General features: G+C 40.3%; 1 long non-coding RNA gene across 1 annotated transcript in view; it reads right to left on the minus strand.

Annotated features, from left to right (window-relative positions):
• Nucleotides 1-14,347, minus strand: part of LOC148188310 (uncharacterized) — a 57,956-nt gene that overhangs the window by 814 nt on the left and 42,795 nt on the right. The window contains exon 2 of the long non-coding RNA XR_015777981.1: nucleotides 2,116-2,188. This is a non-coding gene — a long non-coding RNA (uncharacterized LOC148188310). The remainder of the gene's footprint in view (nucleotides 1-2,115; nucleotides 2,189-14,347) is intronic.

Consider the following 14,347-nt stretch of genomic DNA (forward strand, 5'->3'; position numbering starts at 1 on the left):
AACACGTTTATGTCCTTTCCACCTCAGAATTTCACATTTCTGCTCAAATCATTTAATGTATTCATTCAGTTTTGAACAGCTAATTGTTTGGCTCCAGGTTTGCACTGATTAAAGGCAGTTTCTCATTATGTTTCTCTACAGAATAATGTGCTAAATTGCCGTTTAAGAAAAGCTGCAATGATAATTTGACGGAAAGAAAATTAATCTATGTGCAGCTATTTTGATAATTGTTCATTTTTACAGCAAAACTGCAAAAATGTCATGTTTCCAAGATGTCAAATGTTAATGTTAAACATTTTCTGCTTTTCTTGGACTTACACAACGGCAAATCTAATATTTGGGGATTTTTTGAACATTCACCTATATGTTCTAAGATACTGTGACAGGCATTTCTCATTATGCTTTTCTGTGATAATTAACATAAATGTTAGTTACAGGCCTATTTAACAGAAACAGCAGCTTGTAGGAGACTGCAAGAAATATAAAGCGTTATGCAAACATTATTAAACAATACGAGCAGTACCAATGAAGTGAGTAAAAATTCTTTTAATTTTCCACCTGATTCATTTGATGACTTATTAAAAGAAGTTATATGAGACTGCAAAAATCAATTACTGTAAAACAAATTCCATAAATCAACTGCTCTTGAGCTCCCACTCACAGCTAAAAACTAGAGCATTAATTCAACATTTCACCCACTTCCATGTATTGCGCTCAATTTCACAATTCCCCAATTTCCTCTACTGTCAATTAAAGGACACCGTTTCCAGGTAAGGTCTTTACAGTGTCAATAATGATCAATAATTTAACATTATTAACAGTGTTTTGGATGTGTGCAGTCAGCTTTTGAGGGAAGACGTACAGTCAGTTGTTTCTCACTGGCACTTTGCCATTTTGTTAATGCGCTGGCTGGGCAGACAGTGATGGACACGTACAGTATTACAGTGATGGACATGGACAGTATTACAGTGATGGACACGTACAGTATTACAGTGATGGACATGGATAGTATTACAGTGATGGACACGTACAGTATTACAGTGATGGACATGGACAGTATTACAGTGATGGACATGGACAGTGTTACAGTGATGGACATGGACAGTATTACAGTGATGGACACACATTACAGTGAGCAAATCATACTGCCACAATAAATACCTGATTTATATCTGAAAAAGCACTCTAGATTTAGGTGTTATACCAACACGTCACCCTAGAAATTTGAATTATCACATACTTATGTCGTAAAATTAAATGCAACATATTAAGAGGAGGAAAGGGTTGTTTGTAGCAGGAATGTCTCGTCGGCTTCATACGCGACCATTCAGATGAAAACACATTTTTTTCTCCTTGTGACAGAAAAAAAATTAATTTCTAAATTTTTTTTCGCCCCCCCCCAAAAAAACCTGTCTAATTGTTTCTGCAGCTCTGTACTTTTAATTTATGTAGAATTTCATTGTGCAAAACTGATTCCTGCTGAACGTAACTCCTGACATGAATGCAGAGTATTTACTGAAACTTGATAGCATGTCGGCCAACAGTGCTGCCATCTCACCAGACCCTCCGCGCAGACAACCCTGTGTGTGTGTTTGTGTGTGTGTGTGTTTGTGTGTGAACCGCACAGACACAATGAAACCTGATCTGCAAGTGTGTGTGTGTTTTTGTTTGTAATTTTGTGTGCATACATCTAGAGTCTGTCAGTGGTGTGTTTGTGTGCCACTCTAAAGTGTGCATGTTTGTGTTTTTTTTAAATCAAATAATTTTAAAATGCTTTTCACACAAGAGATGATTACGAACAATCAGATTTCTCAGGATCTGTGTGCAGGTTGATGTTACATGCAGGGATGCGGAGACAGAACGAACCGGCTGCACAACTGAAAATCAATAAGAGAAAGCGGGTGACATTGACAGACAATGGCAAGACAGTCATGGACTGAGGGGAAAATGTGTCTTTTTGATAAGCACAGCGAAATTGTTGCAATAAAAAGGACAAATACAGTAAAGATTCAGAAGGCGGTACAGACATTCTCAGTACATCTCAGTCAAAACAATAAAAACATATATAATGAGAGACGCAGTAATTTATCTGAAGGTAAAATTGTTGGCACTTACCATTTCTGAATTAGGCACCTGGGGTCATCCACAAGGGCGTCGATTGCTGGCGCACAAAAAAGAGCAATTTTCACTGCACAAAGAGAAAGCGGAGTCTTTGTCAGAAAAAAAATAACAAAATCACTTGAATTCACAAAAAGGATTAAAAAAATGTACATATGCACACAAAAAAAGATGCTTAGGGGATGAAATTGGACGGATTGAGGGGGCCAGTCTCTAACTCGCAGCGGTTAAAGAGTCGATGTTGGCCTCTGAGGAGAAAAAAGGACACAGTCTGTCTCCAATGGCCAGTGGAGAACACTGATAGATATGTTTTTGCTGGCATGGATTATGTTTTTACTCAGAACTGACAGACAGACAGCCCCCATGCACACAGGTGCTATTCAAGGAAACTGTGTAAAAGTGACGTCACGGGGAAAAATCTAGCCCACAAACCTTTTCAACACTCAAGTCCCGCCCACTACATGTTGCTCTCTTCATATTTTTCCCATTTTCTCCTTTTTTTTTCTCTCTCTCTCTTTTCACTTTGTCCACCCATCTCTGTGGATTTCTATCTTTTTTTCAAATACATTTCAACAAACTATGAAGCCATGAACACACATCTGTTGTGAACTCATAAAAACCCCCGGCAGGTGTCTCTTTATTTCCTGTCTTTTTCACTCACACACACAGTATAGGTTGATATATAAATCACTCAGTGTTTGTTTTCATTTCGCTGAACGCACAATACGCTCCGATCTGCTGTTTGTGTCGCTTTTTGCAAAATGTGCGCGCCGCGGCTCCTGATGTGCATCCGCCAAATGAAGCCCCCCCCCAATTTTCATAGCCCTCCAATTTGGAGCGCGGCCGTCTCTCTCTAAATGCTGAAACACCACTTTGTGAAATTACAGTACAATTTTGAAAAGTAGAAACAGGCAGCAGGCAATTCAGGTGCTCAGCCTCCACAACAATGGAGTGCCGGCCTTGGTGATGGTTGCTAGGCGATGGAGGAAATACAATGGCCTCCTCTGAAACCAAAGGCCCTTAAGTGGACTGACAGGAGTGAAAGCACACATACACACACGCTCACAAAATAGAGCGATGCAGGGGAAAAAGGAGAGTGTAGTGTGAAGTGAAGCTGTGCACCTCTGTGTGCAGACGCTCGACCGAAATATTGCAGTTTGGAACATGAGGAGGGACTGAATGGGAGTGATCAGTTTGGGGTTTTTTTGGAAGAAACTAGCAAAAATAGGCAGGCTAGTCCTGGACATGTGAAAAAAATGTGCATATATTGACTATTGGTCCATGCTTGTATTGGATAAATATGTTGTGGGGCCTTTTTTTGTGATCTGATAGTGGTAGATAGTGTTTCAGACGGAGCAATGTATTGACCAATCACATAGTCAATAGAACAACAATCGGTAGCTGTTCGCGTCTGGCAGCCTGCCTGCCTCTCCATCTGTCTGTTCATTTCTGCATCCATCCCTCCGTCCTTACATATGGCAGTCTGTCCGCTGCCACGTGTCCCCCAAACATCCACCTGTCAGTCCGTCCAGTCAACCGGCTAATGAAGCAACACTGTAAAAGGTTTCAGTTTTATTGTCACCTTTTACTTCATTTTTTATTTTTATTTTATTTTTTGCAATTTATGGGACCTTTCTTGCCAAGTTACTAATTAAGTTTTAAAAGAAATCAAACTGATTTTTTCAGGTCTCAGAGGTTTAAATTCTAATGAAAGGCGCCTGAACGCTGCAAAAGACTAATGCTGATCCAGGTGTTAAAGGGTTAACATATCACCTCCAAAGTGCAGATATTTTTTATTCAATAACATTTATATGAAAAACAATCGCAAGATGAGCAGCCATGAAGCCTAATTACAGAAACAAACAGTTCTCTGGGGATGACAGTTGCCAAAATACCTTACTTTTATCCTCTTCTTTTGCAGCAGCTCAATCAGACAAGTGAACTTTGCCAGGATGTGTTTGACTGACTGAGCAGAATAATGTGTCTATAACATAAAGAATTCATTATGGTATTTTTTCTTCTCTCTCATTCAGTTGTCCTCTTGACAATCTGAAGCATTATTTTGTCGGTTAAACTTGAGCCTAATTCATAGCATCAGTGAAAACAACCTCATTAAATGTCTATTGTCAGCAGGGGGATATCAGTGAAATTAGCTGTATTTAGACAACAAAGGGTGTATTCTTGAACGCAACGAGACCAATGGCAATGTCTTTATTTCTTTAACAATCGCCATTACAATTTAGAGGTGTAGCTCGGATAATTACAGCCTGGCGGTTTGGGCTTCCTGGCCACGCCACAAACACTGCAATAAATGAGTCGCCGGGCACACGCTGACCTTTCGAGACATTTTTTTAACAACCCTGAAAATACTAAGAAGGCCAGTATCTCTCTGAAGTACTCCCCTTCCCCTTCAATCTCATCCCCCTGCCCCCCTGCACATCTCCCTCATCTGCTGGAGAGAAACTGAAGCACCACTTCAAGCCAGCGCTATTATTTGCTCCTTTCGGTGGCCCGGCCCCTGAAGTACTGCACTCAGTTAGGACCTGTAATGTAGATTCCATTTCAGCTGCTATTAGGCCTCATCCGTTACAGCGGACCTGCCTCTTCCTTACTCCTCCACCGCTCTCTCCATCCTCCACGCCTCACCTCCGCACGTGGCTGTCCGCCCCTCCTCCCCCCTTCTGTTTTCACTCCACTCATCCTCTCATTCCTCCTCGCTCCTCCACCCATCTGTCCCCCCTATCCAGCACTCATCTGACCACCCTGGTTCCTTCCTCCCCCTCTCCTCCCTCCATCCACTTCACTCCACTCCACTCCCATCCCCAGCCTCGCCCCCAGGGGAGCCCTGCAAACTGCTTATTCAACAATCGGCCGCCATAAAGATATGTAATGACATTTTCGAAGGCAAAGAGGCCTGTGTGGTTTTTAATTCATATTTAATGGCTGTCAGGCTAAATAGCCCACTATCCTAAATGGGAGAGAGGCTGCTGCCCCTTCACTTAAGACTGAGAGCCGCCTGCCTGTGGAGATCTGCTCCACAGGCACTGCTGCTGCCTCGCTCTGTTTCTTCTCCTTTTGGGAGATCACTCATTACATGACACAAGGTGATGAAGCTCGAGCAACAATTATCTTAGTTTGGTCTATTTACTGTTTACACTAGTAATTTATTTAATTTATTTTTATTTATTCAGATACTGTTCCGCACTTTACACATGTATATATGTATTTATGTACAGTCTCTTAGTTTTTTAGTTTTTTTAAGCGTATTCCTTTATATTCTATTAATAATGTGTGCTCTTTATTCTCTTGTTCTTACTGCATGGCACTGCTACACCCCAATTTCTCAGTTTTGAGATCAATAAAGTATATCTATCTATCTATCTATCTATCTATCTATCTATCTATTATACAATAAATAAACAATAAGTCATTGCTTTTACAGCATTGAAAACAGAGAGAAAAAACAGTATAGGCTGAAGTCGTAGCTTAATACACCTACCCTCTTTACATGAATTAAGTATATTTACATTATATAGTCCCTTATAAAATCCCAAACACATTTCTTGTGCGATCTTACAGCAAGAATATGAAAGACGACTGGGTGACTGGGCTGAGCCGAGAAGCATCAGATGGAAATATACAAGTAAAGTTCAAGTGCCTCAGTGTCGCCACTCATCATATGTATCATGCTGTTCCACCCGAGACATTACTCCCAACGGTCTGTCAGGGGAAGGAAACATACTTTGACTTCGACTCTAAAACCACTCTGTGATTATTTGTTTACTCTCATGACAATCGCAGTCATTATGTTGGCTTCAGCAGCTGCTCTGGCTGATATACAGTAGATAAGCAGCTGGTTGTTTGATATCATAACTCAGCGGGATATCTGCCTGCTGATGGTGATGATGGTCAGCCCTGCAGGCCTCTCTGATGATAAAAGTCAGCTCAATAATATGTCACTTTAGAAATGTTGATATGATACATACGAAACGTACAAATGCAACACAATTGCAAAAACATACAATGCTAAAATTCTACTCTAGTCTGCAATGTTGGTCTGTTTGTCGGTCCAACACTTCGGTCCAGAGTGAGTTTAAATGGATAAGGAAGCTAGTTAATTAAAGTTCAATTTCAATGATTTATGGGGAAGGGGTGGGATTGAATATGTTTTTTTTAACTTCATTTTCGAATATGTGAAGCGAGTCATTTGTATTTAGACATTTCTTTTGCTTTAAGTTTTTCAATGTTGTAATTATTACTTTGCTTTTTGTTTTCGGCCTGTTTTTGTGCAATATTTCTTTATTTCCTTTTTTACATGTTCAAAATAAATAAATAATAAAAATCAATCAAAATATCTCAACATCTATTGGATTGATTGCCATGAGACTCTGTACAGTTATCGATGGCTCCCAGAGGAATCATCATCAAGATCATAAAGTTTCAATTCAAACTATGCTTTGGTTTATGACAAAATGCCTGCAAAACTAAGTACGTTCCCTCAGCTCAAGTTTGCATTTCGTGCTAATCAGCAAATGGTGAACATGGTCACATGTACCTGCTAATCACCACCATGTTAGCATTGTCATTGTGAGCATGTTGCCATGGCAGCATTTAGCTCAAAACACCGCTGTCTTAAGTACAGCCTCACAGACTCATCGTCTTGTTTGGATTTTTCCACAAACAGCAGATGCAAGCTCACATTTATTTTCCTGTCGTCATCACTCTCCGAGCTTTTGCTCTCACTGTGAGCTCAGTCGATGCCTGACGCTGACCTCTGTCCAGCCAGCAGCACTGAGGTTTCAGAGGTTGGACTGTGTGTGGACAGTTTCCCCTGACTGACTGGAAAAATGTGAGTGAGAATTGATCTCATCTAAAGAGTTACTGTAGGTGCTCTTAAAGGTCCAGTGTTTAGGATTTAGGGGGATATACTGAGAAGAAATGGAATAAAAGTATGTTCAGAATCGCTGTGTTTTCGTTACGTGAGCTGTTTATATGTACGTTGGTAACGGGGCCTCGTCAGCAGAGATCACCATGTTACACTGTTATGTTTCTCAGCTGAGAACACACAACCAAAACACTCTGACACTTTTGCAGTGCTTTCGGCGTGAGATCCCGAAACAAGAAGCCACCTTTCACATCTGCGTGATACGCTGCTGTAAGGGGTCAGCTGAGAGCGCGGCCGAACAGAACTGTTCAGTGTTATGATGCGTCGCCAGATGACTCACCTGCGACGAAAGCATGATACACAGCTGGGCGGCATCAGCTGAGACAGAAGCTGTCGCGTTTACATGATACGCCATTGGATGGTGCCAGGTCAAAATACTGGCAACAAGGCAATATAAGGAGCACAAAGGTCCTTAAAGGTAAGGCGGGAAGGACGCTGGACGCTCGAACAAACCCCAGATTTACGTTTCCCTTTCCCTTTATGTAACGCCTTGGGATGAGAATATGTTGGGAAAAACACTGCTTTGTTCAGTGCTTTTAATCACCTGGTGCAGTTGTTTTGGAGAAAAGAGACCTCTGACCTTTGTCTCGTGCTAAAAACCTCGTCAACATTGAACACTGATTTCTACACAGGACAAGTTTCAGCTCAAAGCAAACCGAGACTGTTGTTGTGAAAATCATCTGGATGATAGTGAAAATGTTTTGTTGGGAAAATCTTAATAAAGTCTTTACAAAAAACAAAGTTAACACGGAGCAGAGATGCAGTGTAGAGGCTGAGAGAAAATGCAGCATTCACCGGCTGATTTGTGGTAATTACATAGTTGGTAGAATTAAAACCTAGAGGGCCATTTATAATTTTAGATTGCACATTTGGTCTAATATTTGGCACGGTGGGGGCTCTGCACTAATGTCTTTAAGCCTTTCAAAATGAAGTGACAGCCTTGCCATTTCGAATGACTTGAAAATAATCACAGTGGTGCAACAACTGAGAAGTGCTGCACGGTGCTCAATCAGATGTGATAATGCAATCACGCTTGTGGAATAGAAATTGATTAAGTGTTAGTTAAAGTTAATTACAGACAAAAAGACTCAGCCATTTAAAAAAATCTCTAGTGGCACTGTTGTATATTAAGTATCCAACTGTAGACTAAGGATATAATGGTCAGTAAGCCAATTGTCTCCATCCCAGCCAACGACTGACCGGTGCAACACGCAGCATCACCAGCAGCATTGAGTCATGAAACAAAAGAGCCGGGGGGGTTGGGGCAAAGCAGGATCATCACTACTACAAAATATTGATGCCCCGGCTGCCTCGTATCATTTTTTTTTCTGAGTGGGGTCCAGGCGCTGAAATGTAAATAAATCTATCAGGGCAAGGAGCTGGGGGCTCCAGTTACCACTCCTAACAATCAAGAGGCTTTTCATGCTGCCCTGGAGGGCCATTCCTGTAACGCTAGCACACTGGAGAGAGCCACAAATCATCATCTCTCCCTCCCTCTGTCGCTCTCTCCTCCTCCTCTTGGACTTCTTTTTCTCTCCTTTTCTATTTTCTCCCTTTCACTCGCGCATAAACACGCCACTGTCCTCTATTTCTCTGTTCCCTTTCCCTCTTCAGCCTTCCCTCTTTCTAGCACCTTCCTTTTATTCCCAACGCTCTTCATCACAATCCCCTCATGCTTTCTGCTCTCCCACAGCTCTGTCTTTATATTCTCACTCCTACTCTTGTTTTTTTTTCCACAGCTACTCTTAGTTTTTTTCACAGCCCCCTAACGCTCTTTAGTGAAGCTCACACTACAGTAAAATGAAAGACTAGAGTGATACTTAATATCACATTTATCAAGATCTCAAACGTCACGTCAGTTTTAGAACATTTCTGTGTCGGAAAACCTGTAAACATGTAATATTTGAAAGAATATAGACTAACTGGCAGAGGCAGAGCTCAAAATGTGTCTATACCTGTCCATATCTGTATTAGAGGTTGACTGATATGGTTTTTCAGGGCTTATACCAATTAAAATCCAAGATTATTGGTCCAAGAAGACCTATAATAAATATTTGGAAGAGAAAAAAATCGATTTTTAGTGTTTTAGAATTTAGAATGACACGATCCAAATGCAAAACGTTGTTCATTTGTGCGAGATTTTCTCATAATTAACGTAGTAATGGCTACGTTGTTTTTTGTGAGGTCACATGACCTTTAACCAGCAGTATCAAATCAGTTCATCATTGAGTCAAAGTGGATATTTGTGTCAAATTTGAAGAAAATCCCTAAAGACAGACAAGGTCATAGTGGTGGAAATATGAGGGACAGTTTGAAGTGACTCACTGCAGCCTGTGCATTTCAAAAAGAAACCTGAGGCGTTACAGTGAGAGCGGTGACGAAGTTTAACAAGGTAAACCTGATGGCGACCCAAGGCCTCATACTGAGTCTGCAAAGGCAGGAGAGGAGTTTGCCATTGAAGAAACATCTGTGTAGACATTCACAAGGTGAGGTTAAAGATATAAAAAAGATGGCAGTACCATATTTCTGTTAAGGAGGGTGCAGTGTCAGATTTGGAAACATTTGGGGCCACGTCCATGAAACTCAGATTCATGACTAAAACTCTGTACGTGCGAAGGCATAAATCAGAGTGTTCTCATGCAATGTTTGTAATTTGTCCCACGAAAAGTAATGCACCAAAATGAGCACATATCCCACGTTATCATGAGCCAGTAATTCCTGCATAATCCATGTTTTTTGGAAGGCTACGATTGTGCTACTATGCACTTACAGTAATAAAGACAGAAGCAGGTTTGAGCAGTCCACTTAGGAGGCAGGTTGGGGCAGTGGATGGTCACAAAACACAGGTGACGGGTGATCAGAACCCACTCTAGCGCTTCAGGACATTTCTCTGATTTTAGGATGTTTCTAGGATTTAAGGACATTTCCAGGACTTTAGTAAATTTCTAGAATTTTAGTAAGTTTGTAGCATTTTAGGAAATTAATAACAATTTAGGACATTAGGGGCTTAACTAGGACCTCTTTCAGGAGTGCAGGGGATCGTCCACTGGCACTTTTTGGTGCCGTTTTATGGACTCTGGCACCTTACTGAAAGAACAGAAACAATTTCCAGTGTGAACCACTTTATTTTTATTGTGAATTAGGAAATTACTGGGGGGGGGTCAGTATCACTGTTCTAAGGTTATGAAAACATGCTGATTCTTATTTTGAGGTGATTATACACTAAATGAAACATACTCATTATTCAATTTATGCCAGAATATCCTCCTACAGCCTTCACACTGAACCTTTCAATAAGAACAGTTGACTTGAATTAATGTGGAAATGCAGAAAACATACTGTATGCAAGATGAGTTGCAAATAAGTAGCAGGCAGACTTATCTGATCATCCATCAGCTCAACCCTCACACCACAATATTTTAGTGCCAGTGTCTGATGTGCTGTTTACCCCCACACTACTCTTTTGTGGTGCAGAAATGGATTTGCTTTTAAAGACAGCGTGCTCTTTGAGAGAGTTTGAGGAGACTGGGTAGATGTAGGTGAGGAGGTTTTGTTCGGGAGGTGAGAAAGAAGGTTTTTCGCAGCCATTCAGTCGCTGGTATTGATCAACAACTTTACAACGCCCCCCGCCCCTCCACCCCCCGCACACATCTCATCATAATTAGGGCACTAAAAGTCTTACTTGCTGCACATTAAAGCGTTATGTAGACATATAGGTGCTGGATGTGGATGGCGTTTTATTTCCAGCCTTCACACAAATTACATCTATAGTTGCTCCTTGTTGAGTGATGATGTTATCTTCAGCCGCTGATCAATGATGGCCTGAGCTTGTCATTGATCTGTCTGGCTGAGGCTCTGGGAATCGGCCTGTTGTGTTCTGACCCACAGAGGTCGGCCGGGTCGCACAGGTCACGGCCACAGTTTGGACTGATACCGGCACAGGTTAATATGAAGCGGGTAAACATGAAAACGTGACACCAGGAGAGATAAGGACTGTCGCTGCTCTGTGGTTTTTCTAGAAGCAGAGATAGAGGCTTTTCTCACTTAAAGCAAAGTGAATGAAGTCCAAAATAAATAATGTAAATACTTTTATAACAAGTATTTTATTATTATTATGCAATGCCTTCAGCCTGCCAGAATCCGGATTTTCTGATCAAAACTGTGAGTGATTTGTCTTCTTGATCAATAAGCCAGAGGATATGTTTACAGCTGTGAGCCTCTGCTACAGGTTTTAATTTCATCCTCATGCAGAGCGTTATTTCTCCCTTCTCCACTTCCTGGGTGAGTAACTAAATCCCCTTTTAAATTAATCTCACAGTATTTTATTTATTTTTTTTAAATTTCAGTTTCATGTCTGAAAAACATCCTGCTCACTTTTACGTAAGAGTCACAATGGCAGTTTTACTACATCAGACCTTTTCTGTGTTGCTTTTAGCACAAGTTCTCATCAAATTCTCACAAATCAAATCGTTTCTGCAAACCACAGAAATGTTATTTTACGTTACGATTTTTCATATGACACCAGTGTTGTCACGAGTTTACACGGTCAAACCGTGAATATGAGACATAAAATACAAAGAGTGAACTAAAAAAGGCTGAGAGTTGAGATATCACACGTGACAGACGGGACAATGGCTCTGCAGGCGGAGGGCGGGGTCTTGTGGTCCTGTGTCCAAACCACTCCACAGCACCCTGCACCACTTTGCTGATCAATGTCCAACAGGTTTGGAAGTGAGATGTAGCCACAGCACCTCCTGTCACATGACCAGTGGTGGAAGAAGTATTCAGATTGTTTACTTAACTAAAAGTACCAATACTACCCTGTGAAAATACTCCATTAAAAGTTAAAGTCCTGCTTTGAAAATGGTACTTAAGCAAGAGGAAATCAGTATAATCGGGAGAATGTACTTAAAATATTAAAAGTAAAATTACCCAATGCAGAAAAATCTTTTCTTTTTAAGTCAACATACAAAAAAGCTCAAAATTATTATTAGAAAGAAATTAGGAAATTAAAAAATTAATATAAATTAAGAAATTAATATTATATGTAAATATATTTAAAAAAAACACCACAAAACTCAAAATTACAAAAAAATAAAAAAATAAAAAATAAAAATAATAAAATAGGAAAACTAAAAAATATTTTTAAAAAATATATTTAAAAAATCCCCCAACACTCAAAATTATTAAAAAGAAAAAGTCTTAGATGTTTATCAGAATAGTTGGCAATTAATTTTTTTGTGAATTGACTGACTGATTAATCTACTAATCGTCTCAGCTGTAGTTGCCATCAACTGTTAACATAAACTCTTCACATGATTTTTATGCAAAAATCTTAATTTGCGAGGTAACTAAAGCTGTCAGATAAATGTAGTTAAGTAAAACGTATAATGTTTCCCTCTGAAATGTAGTGGAGTAAAAGTATGAAGTAGCATTACCTTACTTTTGAGCGTTGTATTAAACACGTGTATCTTTTAATGCCTGTTCCTGATCCTTTGACACAAAACCCATCCACCATCAATTTACTGTCATCCTGGCAGGCCTCTGGTGAACCACCTCTCCCAGTCTGGTGACTGATCCCCATCCATCCTGCCAAAATGGCAGCTTTATAGCCTCCTTCCAGGACCGTCCTCGGTCGGCCAATGGGACGGGGCAAGTCTCTGCCTGAACTGGGAGCGAACAAAGGGATGCATCTGGTTGATAAATTAAGATGCTGCCCAAGGGTTGCTGCTTATGTTCTTGGTCAGTGCACACACAAATTAAATCATTATCCAGCAGTCATTCATGCTGCTCAGGGTCTGTCGCTCTCCAGTCAGGATGTTGCTAATTACTGTGCTGATAAGGGTGTTTAAAAGATGTGGCCGTAAATACATTTCTTATTGCCGAAAATGTCTTATTTAAAAGTTTTCAGTCAATCAAACTGTTGATGTTCCTCCTGTTTGTAAGATCAAGGCTGAACGGATGAACTGCATTACTGAATAAAAAAGTCACTTCTGGCAGACTGCATTACTTAGATGTTTTCTTGCTGTTTTCAATCTTTTTAAGATGGTAACAGTGCAGCTGTGGATGGCACACAGACTAAGAACTATTCCAACAAGTATTGATTGGACTGCCATGTTTTTGTTTCTTTTTTTCTTTTACAGACTTCCAGTGTCCCCAGAAGAAGATTTTTACTGATTTTGCTGAAATCTAATGACGTTCCCATCAGCCTCAGCGGTACTTTGTGTTTAGTGAAAGTGATAGACTGTATTAACATAACAGATGAAGCCACCAAGACATCACACATCAGTTCAGCTCTAGTTAGACATTTTGGCTGTCACCATCTTGGAATTTTGGAGCCAGAGGTGACCATGTTTGGACGAGAGGTTCGAGCTGTGGACAGGCGAAGTGCATCTTACTGATGGCTGAGGACACTAACGGCAGACAGCCTGTCCACCCTTAAATATGCCGAACTTCAAGCCTTTAACAAAATGTAAACAGGTAAGTTATATTAAAAAATCACTCAACGGACGGTTTTCATGAATACTGCAACTAGTTGCAACTAGTCTAATTGTTTTGGGTTTTTTTGTTCCACACTGCAAAAAAAACAACAAAAAAACCCCAACAACAATCAAATAATATAATAAAAAAATAATCTAAATGGGAATAACGGACTCAGGACAGAAACTGTTGCTTCACAAGTTGGTCAAATATGTTTTGAAGCCAGAGTCAACTTTTACTGTCGTACTGTAGGTCCCCCTAATATAAATGCATGCAGCCATTTACCACGTGCCGAGAATCCACCCTGCATGGTGATGAAATTGGCAGTATTTTCCATACTGTAATCATATTGTGCTGTTGACTGGTGATCACTTCTAATGGCTTGAGAGGGACGATTTGTTCCTCCCACATAAAATGTTTTGATGATGCTCTGATTAAGATTGCTGCCTCAGAAAAGCAACTCTCTGGTTCTCGTTGATGCTCAGACCTCTCCTCCTGATAATCAAGTCTTTTTCAAAGTCTGTTAGGAAAGGAAGGAAACTTTGAGCCAATACTCTGAAATCCTGGCAAATGTAGAAACCAAGTCTCTTTGGCCATGCACATTAATGGCCTGCAGCATCTGCAAGGGTTAGAATGACTGACACAAATGCTATAAAACTGCCGGTCAAATTTTATTCATCAAGAGAGTACTGATTCTGAAGTGTCTCTTGCTCTTTACCATTATCATTAGGAAGGTTTCCATTAACCCCCAAATTAAAACTGCAAATATAAAATTTGCCTAATGGAAACACGTCAATTTAAAAA

Source organism: Plectropomus leopardus, chromosome 11 (genome assembly GCF_026936395.1).
Source record: "Plectropomus leopardus strain MGB_pleo_1.0 chromosome 11, ASM2693639v1, whole genome shotgun sequence".
NCBI classification, from domain to species: domain Eukaryota; kingdom Metazoa; phylum Chordata; class Actinopteri; order Perciformes; family Serranidae; genus Plectropomus; species Plectropomus leopardus.